The sequence below is a fragment of the Arachis duranensis genome, chromosome 7, assembly GCF_000817695.3.
Source record: "Arachis duranensis cultivar V14167 chromosome 7, aradu.V14167.gnm2.J7QH, whole genome shotgun sequence".
In the NCBI taxonomy this organism is placed as follows: Eukaryota; Viridiplantae; Streptophyta; class Magnoliopsida; order Fabales; family Fabaceae; genus Arachis; species Arachis duranensis.
Window position 1 is genome coordinate 73,125,288 of NC_029778.3, and position 17,772 is coordinate 73,143,059.

Consider the following 17,772-nt stretch of genomic DNA (forward strand, 5'->3'; position numbering starts at 1 on the left):
TGCTTCTTCTCTAAAGGAGCTACAACAAGCTATTGTGTGTGCACAAGAATGGTAAATTGACTTTACCTTTTTCTTTTGAACATCTTTAACTTAAAAATTTGATTTTGGCTTCGTTGATTTGACTTAGCTTCTAATAATATTTCGCTTTTTCCTTCTGTTCTTCTTTAGTGCTTCATCAAAAAATGAAGCACTTCTTCATTTCAACTTGAACTGAACTTGTTTGTTTGCTTGTGAAGTTTAGCAATGTTTAGTGTATTGCAGTCTTCAATTCGTTTGCCTAAAAACCAATAGCATTAGGCCTTTTTTAAAAAATTTTTTTGGGCCAAGTTTAGTCTGATAGTTAACATATTAATCCTTATTGTAGGCCTCCACAATACAATACACTTCAAAGAATTTTAAATTTTTAATCCAACTAAATATAATGTGTTTGTCTTTACTAAAAATATGATTATTGTTTTCTAAACTCAACAAATATTATTCAAATTTTTTTAAAATTATTTTTTATCTTAAATTATAAATCATAAATTTTAAATTTTAAATTTTAAACTCTAAATTCTAAAAATTTAATTTTTATATACTGATTCAGTGTAAAAGAAATTTGTCATGTATTAATAAAAGTAACAAATTTTAAAACTAACTATTTAAAAAGTTATCTAAATATATGAATCTAATTAAATGGCGGTATAAATCATTGCATGAAATTAAATTTAAATTATAAATTTTAATTTTAAACCTTAAACTATCAAGAGAATCAAAAAATAAATGTTATAATAAATAAAAAATTACTTATGTTAGTTAATTAAAGTTAGTTCTTTATATTTATTTTTATTGAATAAAATTTTATTTTTTGTTGGAAGAAGATAGTAGTGCATAAACAATAATTTTTGCTTAAAAAAATCAAAAAGAGAAAAAGTCAAAATGTTATGCAAAGAAAATAGCAAAATTAGATATTTAATTGAAAAGTTGGATAAAAATAATAAAAAAGTGAGAGTAAGAGAAATGTTTAAAATATTTTATTAAAAAATATTCAAAAAATATGTATTATATAAAGAAGGTGTGGGTTGACGAAATGAGAAAATTGGTAACAAATACTTATCCGAATAGTATTTTTTATTTGCTATTCACTTTCTATTTAACATTTTTAATATTTGATAATGATATCAGTATAATACAAGAATAGTGGCAAGATTATTTTGGTTAGTTATCAAGAAGAGTGTATTGTCTTCTTGAAGAAATAGAAAATATCTTTTGTATAAATACTACTTTTATATCATTAACTAGTAACAAGTAATAATACAACTCTGCATAATTTATTTTCACATGCAATTTTACTCTTCATACACAAAATCTATCATGATATCAAAGTTTAGGTTCAAGATTCATGGCTGCTTTAATTCCTTTCTCATCCACCATCTCTTTTTTCTCTACCAACCTATCAATTTCCACCATTGATAAACTCAATGAAGATACACATTGCACATGATAGCAACTGGCTCTCCATGTAACCAATGCAAATAGATTAGGTAATCATCTTGATACAACTAAAATTCTAGCTCAAATTGATAGTGAGGCTTCACGTCTTGTTAGAACTGAATCTGCTGTTTATACCGAATGGAAAGTAAAAGATGACAGTTTTATGACATGGCTTCTAAGCTCCATTGATAATTCATTCAAAAATCAAATGTTAGATTGTGCTTATGCTCATCAAATATGGACAAAGATTCAATATTACTTCGCTAAAGTGTTCAAGATTCGTGTTCAACAATTAAGAGCTCAACTTAAGACAATCCGCAAGCAAGGTCTTTTTGCAAAAGAATATCTCAAACAGATTAGAGAAGTTGTTGATGATTTGGCCTCTCATAGACATGTATTATCTCTTGATGATCATGTCACAACCATAACCGAAGGTCTAACTGAGGAGTATGCATTATACATATCCTCCATGACTAAATCTGATTCACTTTCTTTGATTGAGATTAAAGGTTTATTACTAGCACATGAAGTAATGTTTGAAAGATTTAGAAAAACTGAATTAGGTGTAGTTCATGCAAATTACACCCATAAACAAGATTAATTTGGTAGAGGATCTTCAAGACCACCCTTTAGAGGACGCAGAGGACGCGGTGGAATATTCTCCTATGCTAGCAGATTTTCCAATTTTGATCAACGACCTTGGTGTCAAATGTGTTATTGATTTGGCCATACCGCAATGACTTGTTTCCACCGATTTGATTCTTCTTCTCAACAATCTACCAGGAATCCATCTCAATCTGCATCTCAGGCTCCATCACCTCCACCATCCACTTTTCATAATCCTAGGACATATTTGGCTACTCCTTTAACATTTTCTGATTCAATGTGGATACTCGATACTGGTGTTAGCCATCATGTCACTAGTGATGCTTAGAATCTACTATCGTCATCTAAATATAATGGTTCAGAACAAATTATGTTAGTTAATGGTAAAGGTGCGAGCATTATACACTATGATAAAAATTATTAGTGTAAGAAAATTTGTGGTTGATAACAATTGTTATTTTGAATTTTATGCCGATTTTTGCCTTGTTAAATCTTAGAAAACTCAGGAAGTTCTACTCCGAGAAACACTTAGACAAGGAATTTATGTGTTTAAACGTGTTGTTGTGCCTTGTTCTAGTCCAAATAATATTTCCTCTAATATGAATTCTAGTAATCATGTACCTAGGGTGTTTCTTGCAAAATTTGATCCTTATAAGTTGTAGCACTATCGACTAGGCCATTATGCCTCAAAAATAGTTCTGAGTTTAATGAATAAATGCAATATGCATGTCTCTTCTAATATTGTTCCATCTAATGTGTGTGAATTTTTTTGCAATGCAAAAATGCATCTTCTTCCTTTTAATCTTGATAAATATAATTACACTACTCCTTTAAATATGGTTTACTCAAATTTATGGGACCTGCTCCGGTAACTTCATATCATGGTTTTAATTATTATATCTCTTTTGTTGATGACTTTAGTAGGTATACTTGTATATATTTGCTGCATTCAAAGTCTCAAGTTTTTCAGGCTTTCTTGTTATATAAAACTATGTTAGAGAAGCATACAGGTTTCAAGCTTAAGTAATTTCAAACTGATCATGGACGCAAGTATTTGTCACAAACTTTTACAAAATATCTTGCTGATCAAGGCATTGGGCACGGGTATTCTTGCCCATATACGCATCAAAAAAATGGAAGAGCTGAGCGCAAGCATCGCTACATCACAAAAACTGGTTTGGCAATGCTTGCTACATCATCTCTTCCCTTAATTCACTGGGATGATGCTTTCCTCTCAGCCACATACGTCATCAATTGTCTTCCATCTCCCAATACAAACTTGGTAACTCCTTTTGAACTTTTGCACTCTAGAAAACCAGATTATGAATTTTTGCGAGTATTTAGTTGTGCATGCTTTCCATGCTTAAAACTTTATTCTCAAATAGAATTAAATTTCAAATCTCAATTATTAGTTTTTCTTGGATACGCTCCTCACCATAAAGGGTATAAATGCTTTACAAAGTCTGGCAAAATCATTATCACTTGCCATATGATTTTTGATTAGCAACGCTTTCTTTATGCAGAATTATTCTCCACTAATTCTGCCCCTGATATCAGAACCTATTTTTCTCATACTTCTCTTATTTTTTCTTTTGGCACTATGATGAGGGGATAATTTATACGCTTTTTGACATTATTTTTACATAATTTTTAGTATGTTTTAGTTACTTTTTAGTATATTTTTATTAGTTTTTCTGCAAAAATCACATTTCTGGACTTTACTATGAGTTTGTGTATTTTTCTGTAATTTCAGGTATTTTTTGGCTGAAATTGAGGGACCTGAGCAAAAGTCTGATTCAGAGGCTGAGAAAGGACTGCAGATGCTGCTGGATTCTGACCCTCCTGCACTTGAAGTGGATTTTCTAGAGTTACAGAAGCCAAATTGGAGCTCTCTCAATTCCGTTGGAAAGTAGACATCTTGGGATTTTTAGCAATATATAATAGTCTATACTTTTTCCGAGATTTGATGGCCCAAACTGGCGTCCAAACGCCCACTAAAGACCCTTTTCTGGCGTAAAACGCCAGAAATAGCACCAGAACTGGAGTTAAATGCCCAAACTGGCATCCAAATTGGCGTTTAACTCCAAGAATGGCCTATGCACGTGAAAGCTTCAAAGCTCAGTCCAAACACACACTAAGTGGGCCCCAGAAGTTGATTTCTACACTATCTACACCTAGTTACTTATTTTCTGTAATCCCTAGTAACTAGTTGAGTATAAAAAGCACTTTTGACTATTGTATTTGGATCTTTGGATCATCTTTGGATCTTTTTATTACTTTGAGGGAGGCTGGCCATTCGACCATGCCTAGACCTTCTTCTCTTATGTATTTTTCAACGGTGGAGTTTCTACACCTCATAGATTAAGGTGCGGAGCTCTGCTGTTCTTCATGAATTAATGCATGTACTATTATTTTTCTTTCAAGTCACGCCTACTTCTTTTCCAAGATATACTCTCATACTTAATTCAGTTAAGTCAGAATGAAGGGTGACCCGTGACAATCACCCACTATCTTCGTTACTCGCTTAGCCAAGATCCGCGTGCCTGACAACCACAAGGGGTCTACATGATGTTCAATATAGTCATTGGATGATAGCCGGAGTATAATCTCTTGGGTCTCTGATCCACGGATTTGACTTGCCTCTCCTAACAACAGAGCATTCGAATCCGTGAGATTAGAACCTTCGTGGTATAAGCTAGAACCAATTGGCAGCATTCCTGAGATTCGGAAAGTCTAAACCTTGTCTGTGGTATTCTGAGTAGGATCTGGGAAGGGATGACTGTGACGAGCTTCAAACTCGCGAATGTGGGATGCAGTGACAGTGTGCAAAAGGATAGAGAGATCCTATTCTGACACAAGTGAGAACCGACAGATGATTAGTCGTGCGAAAACGTACTTGGACCATTTTAATTGAGAGGATGGATGGTAGCCATTGACAACGGTGATCTACCAACATACACCTTGTCATGGAAGGGAGCACGCATGATTGGATGAAGACAATAGGAAAGCATAGGTTCAGAAGCAACAAAGCATCTCCAAACGCTTATCTAAAATTCCCATCAATGGATTACATAAGTACCTTTATTTTAATTTACGTTTTATTTATCTCTTAATTATCAAAACTCATAACTATTTGAATCCGCCTAACTAAGATTTACAGGATTACCATAGCTTGCTTCAAGCCGACAATCTCTGTGGGATCGACCCTTACTCGCGTAAGGTTTTATTACTTGGACGACCCTGTGCACTTGCTGGTTAGTTGTGCGGAGTTGCAAAAGTGTAATTACAATTTCGTGCACCAAGTTTTTGGCGCCGTTGCCGGAGATTGTTCGAGTTTGGACAACTGACGGTTCATCTTGTTGCTTAGATTGGGTAATCTTCTTTCTTGTTTGAGTCTAGTGTCAAATTCTAAGTTTGGTGTCTTGCATGTATTTCTTTTCTTAAAAATTTCAAAAATATGTTCTTGATGTTCATCATGATATTCAAAGTGTTCTTGGTGTTCATCTTGACATTCAAAGTGTTCTTGCATGCATTATTGGTGTTGATCTTAAATTTCTATGTTTTGAGTCATTTTGTTATTTTTCTCTCTCCTCATAAAAAAATTCAAAAATAAAAAAAATATGTTTTCCTTTTTCTACTCATAATTTTTGAAATTTTGAATTGACTTGGTTAAAAATTTTTTAAAATTTAGTTGTTTCTTGTTAATCAAGTCAAGATTTCAAATAAAAAAATAAAAAATATATATCTTTTCAAGTAAATAATACAAAGAAATGAAGGTTCAGAACATAAAGCAGAGGAATCACAGAGAAAAAGAGCTCACTGGCATTAAAACACCAGTAAAGAGGCACTTTGGGCGTTAAATGCCAGAATGGCTATCATTCTGGGCGTTTAACGCCAGTAAAGGTATCATTCTGGGTGTTCAACGCTAAAATAAGCAGCATTCTGGGCGTTTAACGCCAGAAACGGTAGCATTCTGAGCGTTTAGAAAAACGCTCAGTAAAGAAGAATTCCTGGCGTTTAATGCCAGTCAGGATATCTGGCTGGGCGTTAAACGCCCAGAGAGACAGTCAAGTGGGTGTTAAACGCCAGAAGGGATAGCATTCTGGGCGTTTAACGCCAAGATGACACAAGGGAGGTAATTTTGTTTTCAATTCGAATTTTTTCAATTTTTCATGTTTTAATTCATAACTTTTTGCATTAAACATATTTTAAATGTTCATTTTTCAACTTTTTTTTATGTTTTTGAAAATTTTCAAACTAATTTTTCAAAAATCTTTTTCTTAACCTTATTTCATATTTTCAAAAATCCTTGCTAACAATTAATGTTTTGATTCAAAAATTTCAAGTTTGTTACTTTCTTGTTAAGAAAGGTTCAATCTATGAATTCTAGAATCATATCTTTTAGTTTCTTGTTAGTCAAGTCATCAACTTTAATTTTAAAAATCAAATCTTTTTAACTTCTTCTTCAATTCTTTTTCAAAATAAATTTCAATCATATCTTTTTAAAATTTTAATTTCAAAATCTTTTTCTAACTTCTCATATTTTCAAAATTATTTTCAAATCTTTCTCAACTAATTAATATTTCTTATCTTTTTCAAAACCACCTAACCACTTTTCCACTTCCAATTTTTGAAAATCACTAACCACTTTTTTAAAAATCTTTTTAATTAACTAATTGTTTTAGTTTTGAATTTTATTGTATTTCTTTTTCAAATTTTTGAAACTAACTTAATTAATTAAATAAAAATAAAAATATTTTCCTTTTCCCTCTTTTAAAATTCGAATACTCTCTCTCTCTCTCTCATCTCTTTCTATTTAATTGCTAACACTTCTCTTCTACTTATAATTCGAACCCCTCTCTCTTCTCTCTGTTCGAATTACTCATCTCCTCTCTCTTCTCACTCTTCTATTCTTCTTTTTCTTTGACACCTCAAGGAATCTCTATACTGTGGCATAGAGGATTCCACTACTTCCTTTGTTATCTTCTTTTTCATATGAGCAGAAATAGGGATAAAAACATTTTTGTTGAAGCTGATCCTGAACCTGAAAGGACTCTGAAGAGGAAGCTAAGAAAAGCTAAAGCACAACACTCCGGAGAGGACCTTACAGAAAATTTTGAAAAAGAAGCAGACATGGCTGCCGAACCCAACAACAATGCTAGAGATGTAAGGAAGATGCTTGGTGACTACACTGCACCAACTTTCAACTTCTATGGAAAAAGCATCTCAATTCCTTCGATTGGAGCAAACAACTTTGAGCTTAAGCCTCAATTAGTTTCTCTAATGCAGCAGAATTGCAAGTTTCATGGGCTTCCATCAGAAGATCCTCATCAGTTCTTAGCTGAATTCTTACAGATCTGTGATACTGTTAAGACCAATGGGGTTGATCCCCAGGTCTACAGACTTATGTTTTCCCCTTTGCTGTAAGAGACAGAGCTAGGATATGGTTGGACTCACAACCTAGAGAAAGCCTGAACTCTTGGGACAAGTTGGTTAGTGCTTTCTTGACTAAATTCTTTCCACCTCAAAAGATGAGCAAGCTTAGAGTGGAAGTCCAAACCTTCAAACAGAAGGAAGGTGAATCTCTCTATGAAGCTTGGGAAAGATACAAGCAATTAACCAAAAGGTGTCCTTCTGACATGCTTCCAAAATGGAGCATCATATGTATATTCTATGATGGTCTGTCTGAATTGTCCAAGATGTCATTGGACCATTCTGCTGGTGGATCTCTTCATCTGAAAACAACTGCAGAAGCCCAGGAACTCATCGAGATAGTTGTAAATAACCAGTTCATGTATACTTTTGAAAGAAATCCTGTGAATAATGGGATAACTCAGAAGAAAGGAGTTCTTGAAATTGATACTCTGAATGCCATATTGGCTCAGAACAAGATATTGACTCAGCAAGTCAATATGATTTCTCAGAATCTGACTGGATTGCAAGCTGCCTCCGATAGTACTAAAGAAGCCTCCTCTGAAGGAGAAGCTTATGACCCTGAGAATCCTACAATGGAAGAGGTGAATTACATGGGAGAACCCTATGGAAACACCTATAATCCTTCATGAAGGAATAATCCAAATTTCTCATGGAAGGACCAATAGAAGCCTCAACAAGGCTTCAATAATAATAATGGTGGGAGAAATAGGTTTGGCAAAAGTAAGCATTTTCCATCTTCTTCTTAACAATAGACAGAGAATTCTGAGCAGAGCCCCTCTGGCTTAGCAAATCTATCTAAGGTCACTCTCAATTTTATGACTGAAACAAGGTCCTCCATTAGAAATTTGGAGGCACAAGTGGGTCAGTTGAGTAAAAGAGTTACTGAAACCCCTCCTAGTACTCTCCCAAGAAATACAGAAGAGAATCCAAAGGGAGAGTGCAAGGCCATTAATATAACTAAAATGGCCGAACCTATAGAGGAGGAAGAGACAGTGATTTCCAGTGAGGAAGACCTCAATGGACGCCCACTAGCCAATAAGGAAGTCCCTAATGAGGAACCAAAGGAATCTGAGGTTCATATAGAGACCATAGAGATTCCACTAAACTTCCTATTACCATTCATGAGCTTTGATGAGTATTCTTCCTCTGACGAAGATGAAGATATTGTTGAAGAGCAAGTTGCTCAAGACCTAGGAGCAATCATGAAGCTGAATGCCAAGTTATTTGGTAATGAGACTTGGGAGGATGAATCTCCGTTGCTCATCAATGAACTGAATACCTGGGTTCAGAAGGCTCTGCGTGACCTGGGGTCAGTTATAAACCTCATGCCACTCTCTGTAATGGAGAAACTAGAGATCTTTGAGGTACAAGCTGCAAGAATCTCACTAGAGATGACAGACAAATCAATGAAATAGGCTTATGGACTTGTAGAGGATGTCTTAGTGAAGGTTGAAGGCATCTACATCCTTGCTAACTTCATAATCCTAGACACTAGGAAGGATGAGGATGAATCCATCATCCTTGAAAAACCCTTCCTAGCCACAGTAAGGGCTGTGATTGATGTGGACAGAGAAGAGTTAGTCCTTCAATTGAATGAGGTCTACCTTGTGTTTAAGGCTCAAGGATCTTCTTCTGTAAACATGGAGAAGAAGCATGAAAAGCTTCATCCAATTCTCTCTATACAAAGTCAAGCAGAGCCCCCACATTCAAACTCTAAGTTTGGTGTTGGGAGGCCACAATCATGCTCTGAGTATCTGTGAAGCTCTGTAAGAGCTTCCTGTCAAGCTATTGACATTAAATAAGTATTTATTGGGAGGCAACCTAATTTTATTTATCTATGTTAATTACTTTTTCATTTTATTTTCTATTGTTAGGTTATGTTTTCTTTAGGTTGATGATCACGTGGAGTCACTAAAACAGCTGCAGAATTAAAACAGGAATTAAAAACAACATAAAAAATAGTACACCCTAGAGGACGAGCTTACTGGCGTTTAAACACCAGTAAGGATAGCAAAATGGGCGTTTAACGCCCAAATTGGCAGCATTCTGGGCGTTAAACACCAGAATGAGTAGACAGACTGGCGTTTAACGCCAGAAAAGGGTGTCTGGTGCCTGGTTGGCGTTAAATGCCAGTAAGGATAGCAGAATGGGCGTTTAACGCTCAGTCTGGCAGCAGAGTTGGCGTTAAACGCCAGAAATGGCAGCCAGACCAGCGTTTAACGCCAGGAAAGGCAGCAGAGCTGGTGTTTAACGCCAAAAATGGCACACAGAGGACGTTTAAACGCCAGAAAGGTGCAGGGATGAGAAATTCTTGACACCTCAGGATCTGTGGACCCCACAGGATCCCCACCTACCCCAACTCTTTTTCTCTCCTCTTCACACCTTTCTATAACACTCTTCCCTAAAATAACCTCCACCAATCACCTCAATTTCTTCTCCAAAACCATCATACAACCCACCTACCCCCACCCATTCAAATTTAAACCATCTCCTTCCCAAACCCAACCCCTATTACAAAAATTCCCTCTCCACTCCACTCCTATATAAGCCCCTCATCACTCCTTCCATTTCACACATCATAACCACCTAAAACCCCTCTTGGCCGAACCATTCACACACCTCCATCTCCTCCATCTCTTCTACCTCTAATCCATTCTTTCTTCTTTTACTCAAGGAAGAGCAAACCTTTTAAGTTTGGTGTGAAAAAAACTCTGCTTTTTATTTTTCCATAATCATTAATGGCACCTAAGGCCAGAGAAAACCTCTAGGAAGAGGAAAGGGAAGGCAGTTGCTTCCAACTCTGAGTCATGGAAGATGGAGAGATTCATCTCAAAAGCCCATCACTAGAAAGAGAATGGAGCAATCAAGAGAGCCCCCTCATGGACCTCAAGAGCATGAGGAAGTCCCTCATTAAGAAATTCCTGAGATGCCTCAAGGGATGTATTTTCCTCCACGCAACTATTGGGAGCAACTCAACACCTCTTTAGGAGATTTGAGTTCCAATATGGAGCAACTAAGGATGGAGCACCAAGAGCACTCCATCATCCTCTATAAAATCAGAGAGGACCAAAAGCCATGAGAGAGGAGCAACAAAAGGCAAGGAAGAGATATTGAGGAGCTCAAGCACTCTATAGGATCTTCAAGAGGAAGAAGAAGCCACCATCACTAAGGTGGATCCGTTCTTTAATCTCCTTGTTTATTTTTTTTCTGTTTTTGGTTTTTATGCTTTATGTTTTGTCTATGTTTGTGTCTTCATTACATGATCATTAATGTTTAGATTCTATGTCTTAAAGCTATGAATGTTCCATGAATCCTTCACCTTTCTTAAATGAAAAATGTTTCTATTTGCAAAAGAACAAGAAGTACATGAATTTCGAATTCTATCTTGAAAATAGTTTAATTATTTTGATGTGGTGGTAATACTTTTTGTTTTCTGAATGAATGCTTGAACAGTGCATATTTTTTATAGTGAAGTTTATGAATGTTAAAATTATTGGCTCTTGAAAGAATGATGAAAAAAGAGAAATGTTATTGATAATTTGAAAAATTATAAAATTGATTCTTGAAGCAAGAAAAAGCAGTGAAAAACACAAAGCTTGCGAAAAAAATGGCGAAAGATAAAGAAAAAGAAAGAAAAAGAAAAAGCAAGCAGAAAAAGCCAATAGCTCTTTAAACCAAAAGGCAAGAGCAAAAAGTCAATAACCCTTTAAACTAAAAGGCAAGGGTAAAAAGGATCTAAGACTTTGAGCATTAATGGATAGGAGGGCCCAAAAGAATAAAATCCTGGCCTAAGCGGCTAAATCAAGCTGTCCCTAACCATGTGCTTGTGTCATGAAGGTCCAAGTGAAAAGCTTGAGACTGAGTGGTTAAAGTCGTGATCCAAAGCAAAAAGAGTGTGCTTAAGAACTCTGGGCACCTCTAACTGGGGACTCTAGCAAAGCTGAGTCACAATCTGTTAAAGGTTCACTCAGTTATGTGTCTGTGGCATTTATGTATCCGATGGTAATATTGGAAAACAAAATGCTTAGGGTCACGGCCAAGACTCATAATGTAGCTGTGTTCAAGAATCAACATGCTAAACTAGGAGAATCAATAACACTATCTGAATTCTCAGTTCCCATGGATGCCAATCATTCTGAACTTCAAAGGATAAAGTGAGATGCCAAAACTGTTCAGAAGCAAAAAACTACTAGTCCCTCTTATCTAATTAGAACTAAGCTTCATTGATATTTTAAAATTTATTGTATATTCTCGTATTTTTATCTTATTTTGTTTTTGGTTGCTTGGGAACAAGCAACAATTTAAGTTTGGTGTTGTGATGAGCAGATAATTTATATGCTTTTTGTCATTATTTTTACATAGTTTTAGTATGTTTTAGTTACTTTTTAGTATATTTTTATTAGTTTTTATGAAAAAATAATATTTCTGGACTTTACTATGATTTTGTGCGTTTTTCTGTAATTTCAGGTATTTTCTGGCTGAAATTGAGGGACCTGAGAAAAAGTCTGATTCAGAGGCTGAGAAAGGACTGCAGATGCTGTTGGATTCTGACCCTTCTGCACTCGAAGTGGATTTTATGGCGCTACAGAAGCCCAATTGGCGCATTCTTAATTGCGTTGGAAAGTAGACATCTTGGGCTTTCCAGCAATGTATAATATTTCATATTTTGCTCGAGATTTGATGGCCCAAACTCGCGTCCAAACGCCCACCAGAGACCTTTTTTTGGCGTAAAACGCCAGAACTGGCACTAGAACTGGAGTTAAATGCCCAAACTGGCATTCAAGCTGGCGTTTAACTTCAAGAATGGCCTATGCACATGAAAGCTTCAAAGCTCAGCCCAAACACACACCAAGTGGGTCTCGGAAGTGGATTTCTGCACTATCTACATTTAGTTACTTATTTTCTATAATCCCTAGTAGCTAGTTGAGTATAAATAGCACTTTTGACTATTGTATTTGGATCTTTGGATCATCTTTGGATCTTTTGATCACTTTGAGGGAGGCTGGCCATTCGGCCATGCCTAGACCTTCTTCTCTTATGTATTTTTTAACGGTGGAGTTTCTACACCTCAAAGATTAAGGTGCGGAGCTCTGCTGTTCTTCATGAATTAATGCAAGTACTATTGTTTTTCTTTCAATTCACGTCTACTTCTTCTCCAAGATATACTCTCGTACTTAATTTAGTTAAGTCAGAATGAAGGGGTGACCCGTGACAATCACCCACTATCTTCGTTACTCGCTTAGCCAAGATCCGCGTGCTTGACAACCACAAGCGATCTACATGATGTTCAACGTAGTCATTGGACAACAGGCAGAGTATAATCTCTTGGGTCTCTGATCCACGAATTTGACTTGTCTCTCCTAACAACAGAGCATTCAAATCCATGAGATTAGAACCTTCGTAGTATAAGCTAGAACCAATTGGCAGCATTCCTGAGATCCAAAAAGTCTAAACCTTGTCTGTGATATTCCGAGTAGGATCCAGGAAGGGATGACTGTGATGAGCTTCAAACTCGCAAATTTGGGGCACAGTGACAGTGTGCAAAAGGATAGAGAGATCCTATTCCGACACAAGTGAGAACCGACAGATGATTAGCCGTGCGAAAATGTACTTGGACCATTTTCACTGAGAGGACAAATGGTAGCCATTAACAACGGTGATCCACCAACATACAGCTTGCCATGGAAGGGAGCACGCATGATTGGATGAAGACAATAGAAAAGTAGAGGTTCAGAAGCAACAAAGCATCTCCAAACGCTTATCTGAAATTCCCATCAATGGATTACATAAGTACCTTTATTTTAATTTACATTTTATTTATCTCTTAATTATCAAAACTCATAACTATTTGAATCTGCCTGACTAAGATTTACAGGATGACCATAGCTTGCTTCAAGCCGACAATCTCTGTGGGATCGACCCTTACTCGTGTAAGGTTTTATTACTTGGACGACTTAGTGCACTTACTGGTTAGTTGTGTGGAGTTACAAAAGTGTAATTGCAATTTCGTGCACGACACTACCACCTTCACTGTACCATCTAATTCAACCCTTAATTTACTCCCTGATTCTTCTCACAAGTTACCTACACCAACTACACCCCCACTGTCCTCATCTAATCCTTCTTTTTCTAATAATAAACTTCATCCTAGTAGTATTCCTATCTCAGATATCGAGATAAAATTTGGTAGTGCACCTACGACTCATATTAAACCCAATAATCATCCTATGCAAACTAGATTGAAATCGGGTATTAGTAAACCCAAGTTATATCACTCATTGGTAACTCCTCAACTTGATTTGATTAATAATATTTTCTCTAATGTGACTCAAGCTTTACAATCTAAACATTGGCATCAAGCAATGATTGAAGAACTAAATGCTCTATACAAAACCAATATATGGTCTATTGTTGCTGCACCTACAAACACTAAAGTGATAGGCTGCAGATGGATATTTGTCATTAAACGCCATTCAAATAGTGCAATCATGAAGTATAAGACAAGATTAGTTGCTAAAAGAAATCATCATATAGAAGGCATTGGCTATGATTAAGTTTTTGCTCCTGTTATCAAACCTACAACTATTTGGGTTATTCTTACAATTGCATTAAAAAATTAATGGCAAATTCGCCAATTTGATTTTAAAAATACATTTTTGAATGGAAACTTAAATGAACTTATTTTTATGAAATAACCACCAGATTTTATATAAGGTGATGCTGCCCAGGTTTATAAATTGCACAAGTCCTTATATAGACTCAAGCAAGCTCCAAGATCATAGTTTCTTAAACTTTCTTCTACTCTAACACAAATTTGGATTCATCAAAATCAGGTTAGATCATTCTTTATTTACTAAACATGATGGTGATCTTAATTTATATATCCTTGTTTATGTTGATGATATACTAATTACTAGAAATAATTCTCAAGCCATACAATCAACTATTGATCAATTAAACAATATATTTTTCCTCAAGGATCTAGGTGAATTTAGCTTCTTCTTAGGAATAAAGGCAAACAAATTAGAATTTGGTGTCGTCCACCTTTCTCAAATGAAATATATTAGTGACCTTCTTCAAAGAGTGAGCATGAAAGAATCTAAAGTGGTTTCTATACCCATGACTATCTCTGTTAAGTTGTCCAAAAATGGAGAGGATAAATTTAAAAATCTTTCTCTTTATAAGTCGATCATGGGATCTCTTTAATATGGTACTCACACCCGTCCTGACATAGCTTTTTTGATAAATAAATTGTGTCAATATATGCAGAGACCTCTCATTAATCATTGAAAATATGTTAAGAGATTATTACGCTATCTCTCTGAAATTATTACTCATGATCTTGTATTTCATGCTAACAATGACTTACATTTATTTACTTTTTCAGACTCTGATTGAGATTCGGATTTGGATGACCGTCGTCTACATGTGATTATTGCATTTATATAGGATCAAATTTGGTCTCATGTTGTCTTCTTAAGGAATCTTTCAATTTTGCTTAAAAAATATATGATGAAGAGAAATTACATTTTATCATGAGAAATTACATTTCATCCAATCTTTTCGAGGTAGCTAAGTTGAATTATTGAAGGCATAACTTAAAGTCAATGGTGGGTGGCATTTAATTTGTGGTCACATGGCTTAAGCTCTTAAGCTGATCCCTTGGTGGTTCGTTCTCTAATACCGTAATATCCTTTTAGTTTGTTGAATTTGTTCGTTATTTATAATGGTTGTTGGGACTTTATTTTTTATTTTTTGGTAAATTCGTGAAAATAAAAAAAAAGTAAAACTAAAAATTTCTCTTGTAGTCTTGTTGGCATGTGATTCATAAGTATATTTTTCATATGCACGAATATATGTGTGGCCTGATTTTGAACTTTTAAATTAAACTACTATAAAGAGATTCAGGGAAGAAAAAAAAAAGAAATAAATTACTAACCTAGTACTCAATGTCAGATTTTTTTTTCTTTATATTATAATTTTTTCTTTCAAAATTTACATTTCGTAACAATTTCTTTTGTTTTTTCAAATCATAGAAAATACTAAAAATAATATAAATTAACTAAGTAAATGCCATTCTTTTTGTAAACGAAAATGATAAAAAAATAAAAACATAAATCAAGTCAACACCAAAAGGTAATTAAATAAACAACTGTCAAATGTGAAATATGAATTTGTACCTTTTTTGTTTCATCATTATTTTTTTGGATAAATTATCAAAATTATCCCTATTTTTTCAAAATATTAACAAAAATACATCTTATTTTTTATGACGTTAAATATATATTTTCAAAAAGTAATTTAACGATTAAATTTTTATATAAATTTTTGCAAGTTTGGTATAAAAATGAGATACTAAATGATTTTCTTTTTTTTTTTTGGAAGTTTTAGTCAATAGCCAAAAATACTTTAAAAGAATGAAAAGATTATAAAAATTGAATTTTAATTTGACCTGATTTTTTTGTACTTTTTAAATGATTATTTAAATATTTTTAAAATTTTTTGAAATATATATATAAATGCCTTACTAATTACAAAATTTAAAGTTATTTTTTTGAGCATCTTAAAAAATTAGACACGGTTTTGATAGTCTTTTTTTTTCTCTGAATAAGTGTTAAGGGTCCGTTTGGAAAACACCAAAAAGTTACTTTTTTCAACTTTTGACTTATAGAAAGTTACATTAATGTGTTTGGTACAATTTTTTAGATAAACTTTTAACTTTTCAAAAAGTTATTTAAGAGCTTTTGAAGAAGTTAAAAAATGTGACTTCTCCTATTTTCAAAAGCTATTTTATCACTCTTATTTAATGCACAACTTTAAAACAAAGACTTCTATTATAACTATCCAAACTCAAAATAACTTATTTAAAAGTTATTATTAATAAAAATCCTTATATTTTAAGCTCCTTTTTCAAAAGAACTTATTTAAAAAGTTTAGCCAAACTGGCCTTAAGTGTATCTGAACTTACCTTAGAGGTTTATCTGAATATGTATACGTAACGGTCGTCTATTCACGTGTCAACTAACTCCATACCTACCAGTGATTGTCATCTTCATTAATGTCACGCCGTAATGGACGTGGCTCCATTTGCACCTTATTGTACAATTAACTAATTAAGTAGGTAACAGCTAACACCAATAACGTCCATTCCAACTTGCTACCCTTTTTTTTTTTTTTGCAACTTGCTACTTATTTAAGCTGAAAATGATAAATTGATAACCTAAATTAAACTTTTTACTTTGTTTCTTTATAGAAGTTCAACCAGCGTAAAAGAACTCGTCCGGCCAGTGGCTATCAATGCTCTAACTTTCCGTGCAATTCGGTTAGTCATCATTACCACCTTATTCATCTGCTTCAATTTCTATACATATGGTAGCTTTTTCTTTCTATACCACCTTTAAAGACTGTTTTTTATTCTTAAGATTTAAAATATTTTATTTCTGTCCAAACGTTCGAAACTGAAATGTATTTTACCTTTTATTTAAAAAAATAGAGTGGGATTTCATACTTCTAATTTCTAGAGTTCTAATTGCTTAGTCACAAGGATTCTCATGCTGCTAGTCAGAAAGGGACTTTCCCTGTGTTCTGTTTTTCTTGTTTTTGCTGTTTCTTTGTTTTTTCAGTCACCAAAAAAAAAAGTTCTATTTGCTAAGCCTCTGTTTTATTATGAATGCAAGTTGCGGTTTTTAATTTTTATTTTATACTCAGCAATCTCTTGATCATGTCTTACATTCTTACTACACCCATTCTGTTCCAGGCTCATTGTAGAAAATAAAAAAGATTTAAAAAATTAAAAAACTAAAACCAAGAATACCATTCAATTTGAAAGACTTGGAATCATATTGGGAATTTATGATATTGGGTTATAGACAATGTAAAGTTCTGTTAGACTGTATTTGGTTGGAAACAAAATAAAATAAGACACCGAAAATAAAAAACAGAAATATAAAAATTATATAATTATATTTTATTTGATAATAAACTATATATATAAAAATGAGTCTCCCTATCTTCGATTAAAAAAAACTATATATAAAAAAAATTATAAAAATCTAATTTACTCTCATTTTCTTTTACACACAAAATTCAATAAGAAAAATATAATTAAAAAAAATTGATAAGAATAATAAAAGGAAAAAAGTTATATTTCTTATTAGAGTTTGTGTCTTTTCAGTTTAGAATGATACAAAATACATTAATTTATTGTTTCAAAACAGATATGTTCATGTCTTTTCTGTCAAATATGATTTTGTGTTT

At 33.9% G+C, this 17,772-nt stretch overlaps 1 protein-coding gene and 1 non-coding gene across 3 annotated transcripts in view; one reads left to right on the plus strand and one right to left on the minus strand.

The window, feature by feature from the left end:
• Positions 1-7,616: 7,616 nt before the first annotated feature.
• LOC127740839 (small nucleolar RNA R71) lies at positions 7,617-7,724 on the minus strand. Its single transcript, XR_008001695.1, has one exon. It is a non-coding gene; the product is annotated as a small nucleolar RNA R71 (small nucleolar RNA).
• Positions 7,725-16,697: 8,973 nt separating this feature from the next.
• The window catches only part of LOC107459935 (F-box/FBD/LRR-repeat protein At3g14710), a 3,581-nt gene continuing 2,506 nt past the window's right edge, over positions 16,698-17,772 (plus strand). For both annotated transcript variants that reach the window (XM_016078249.3, XM_016078248.3), the window contains exon 1: positions 16,698-16,837. The gene's annotated coding sequence lies outside the window, so the exon portion shown is untranslated. The remainder of the gene's footprint in view (positions 16,838-17,772) is intronic.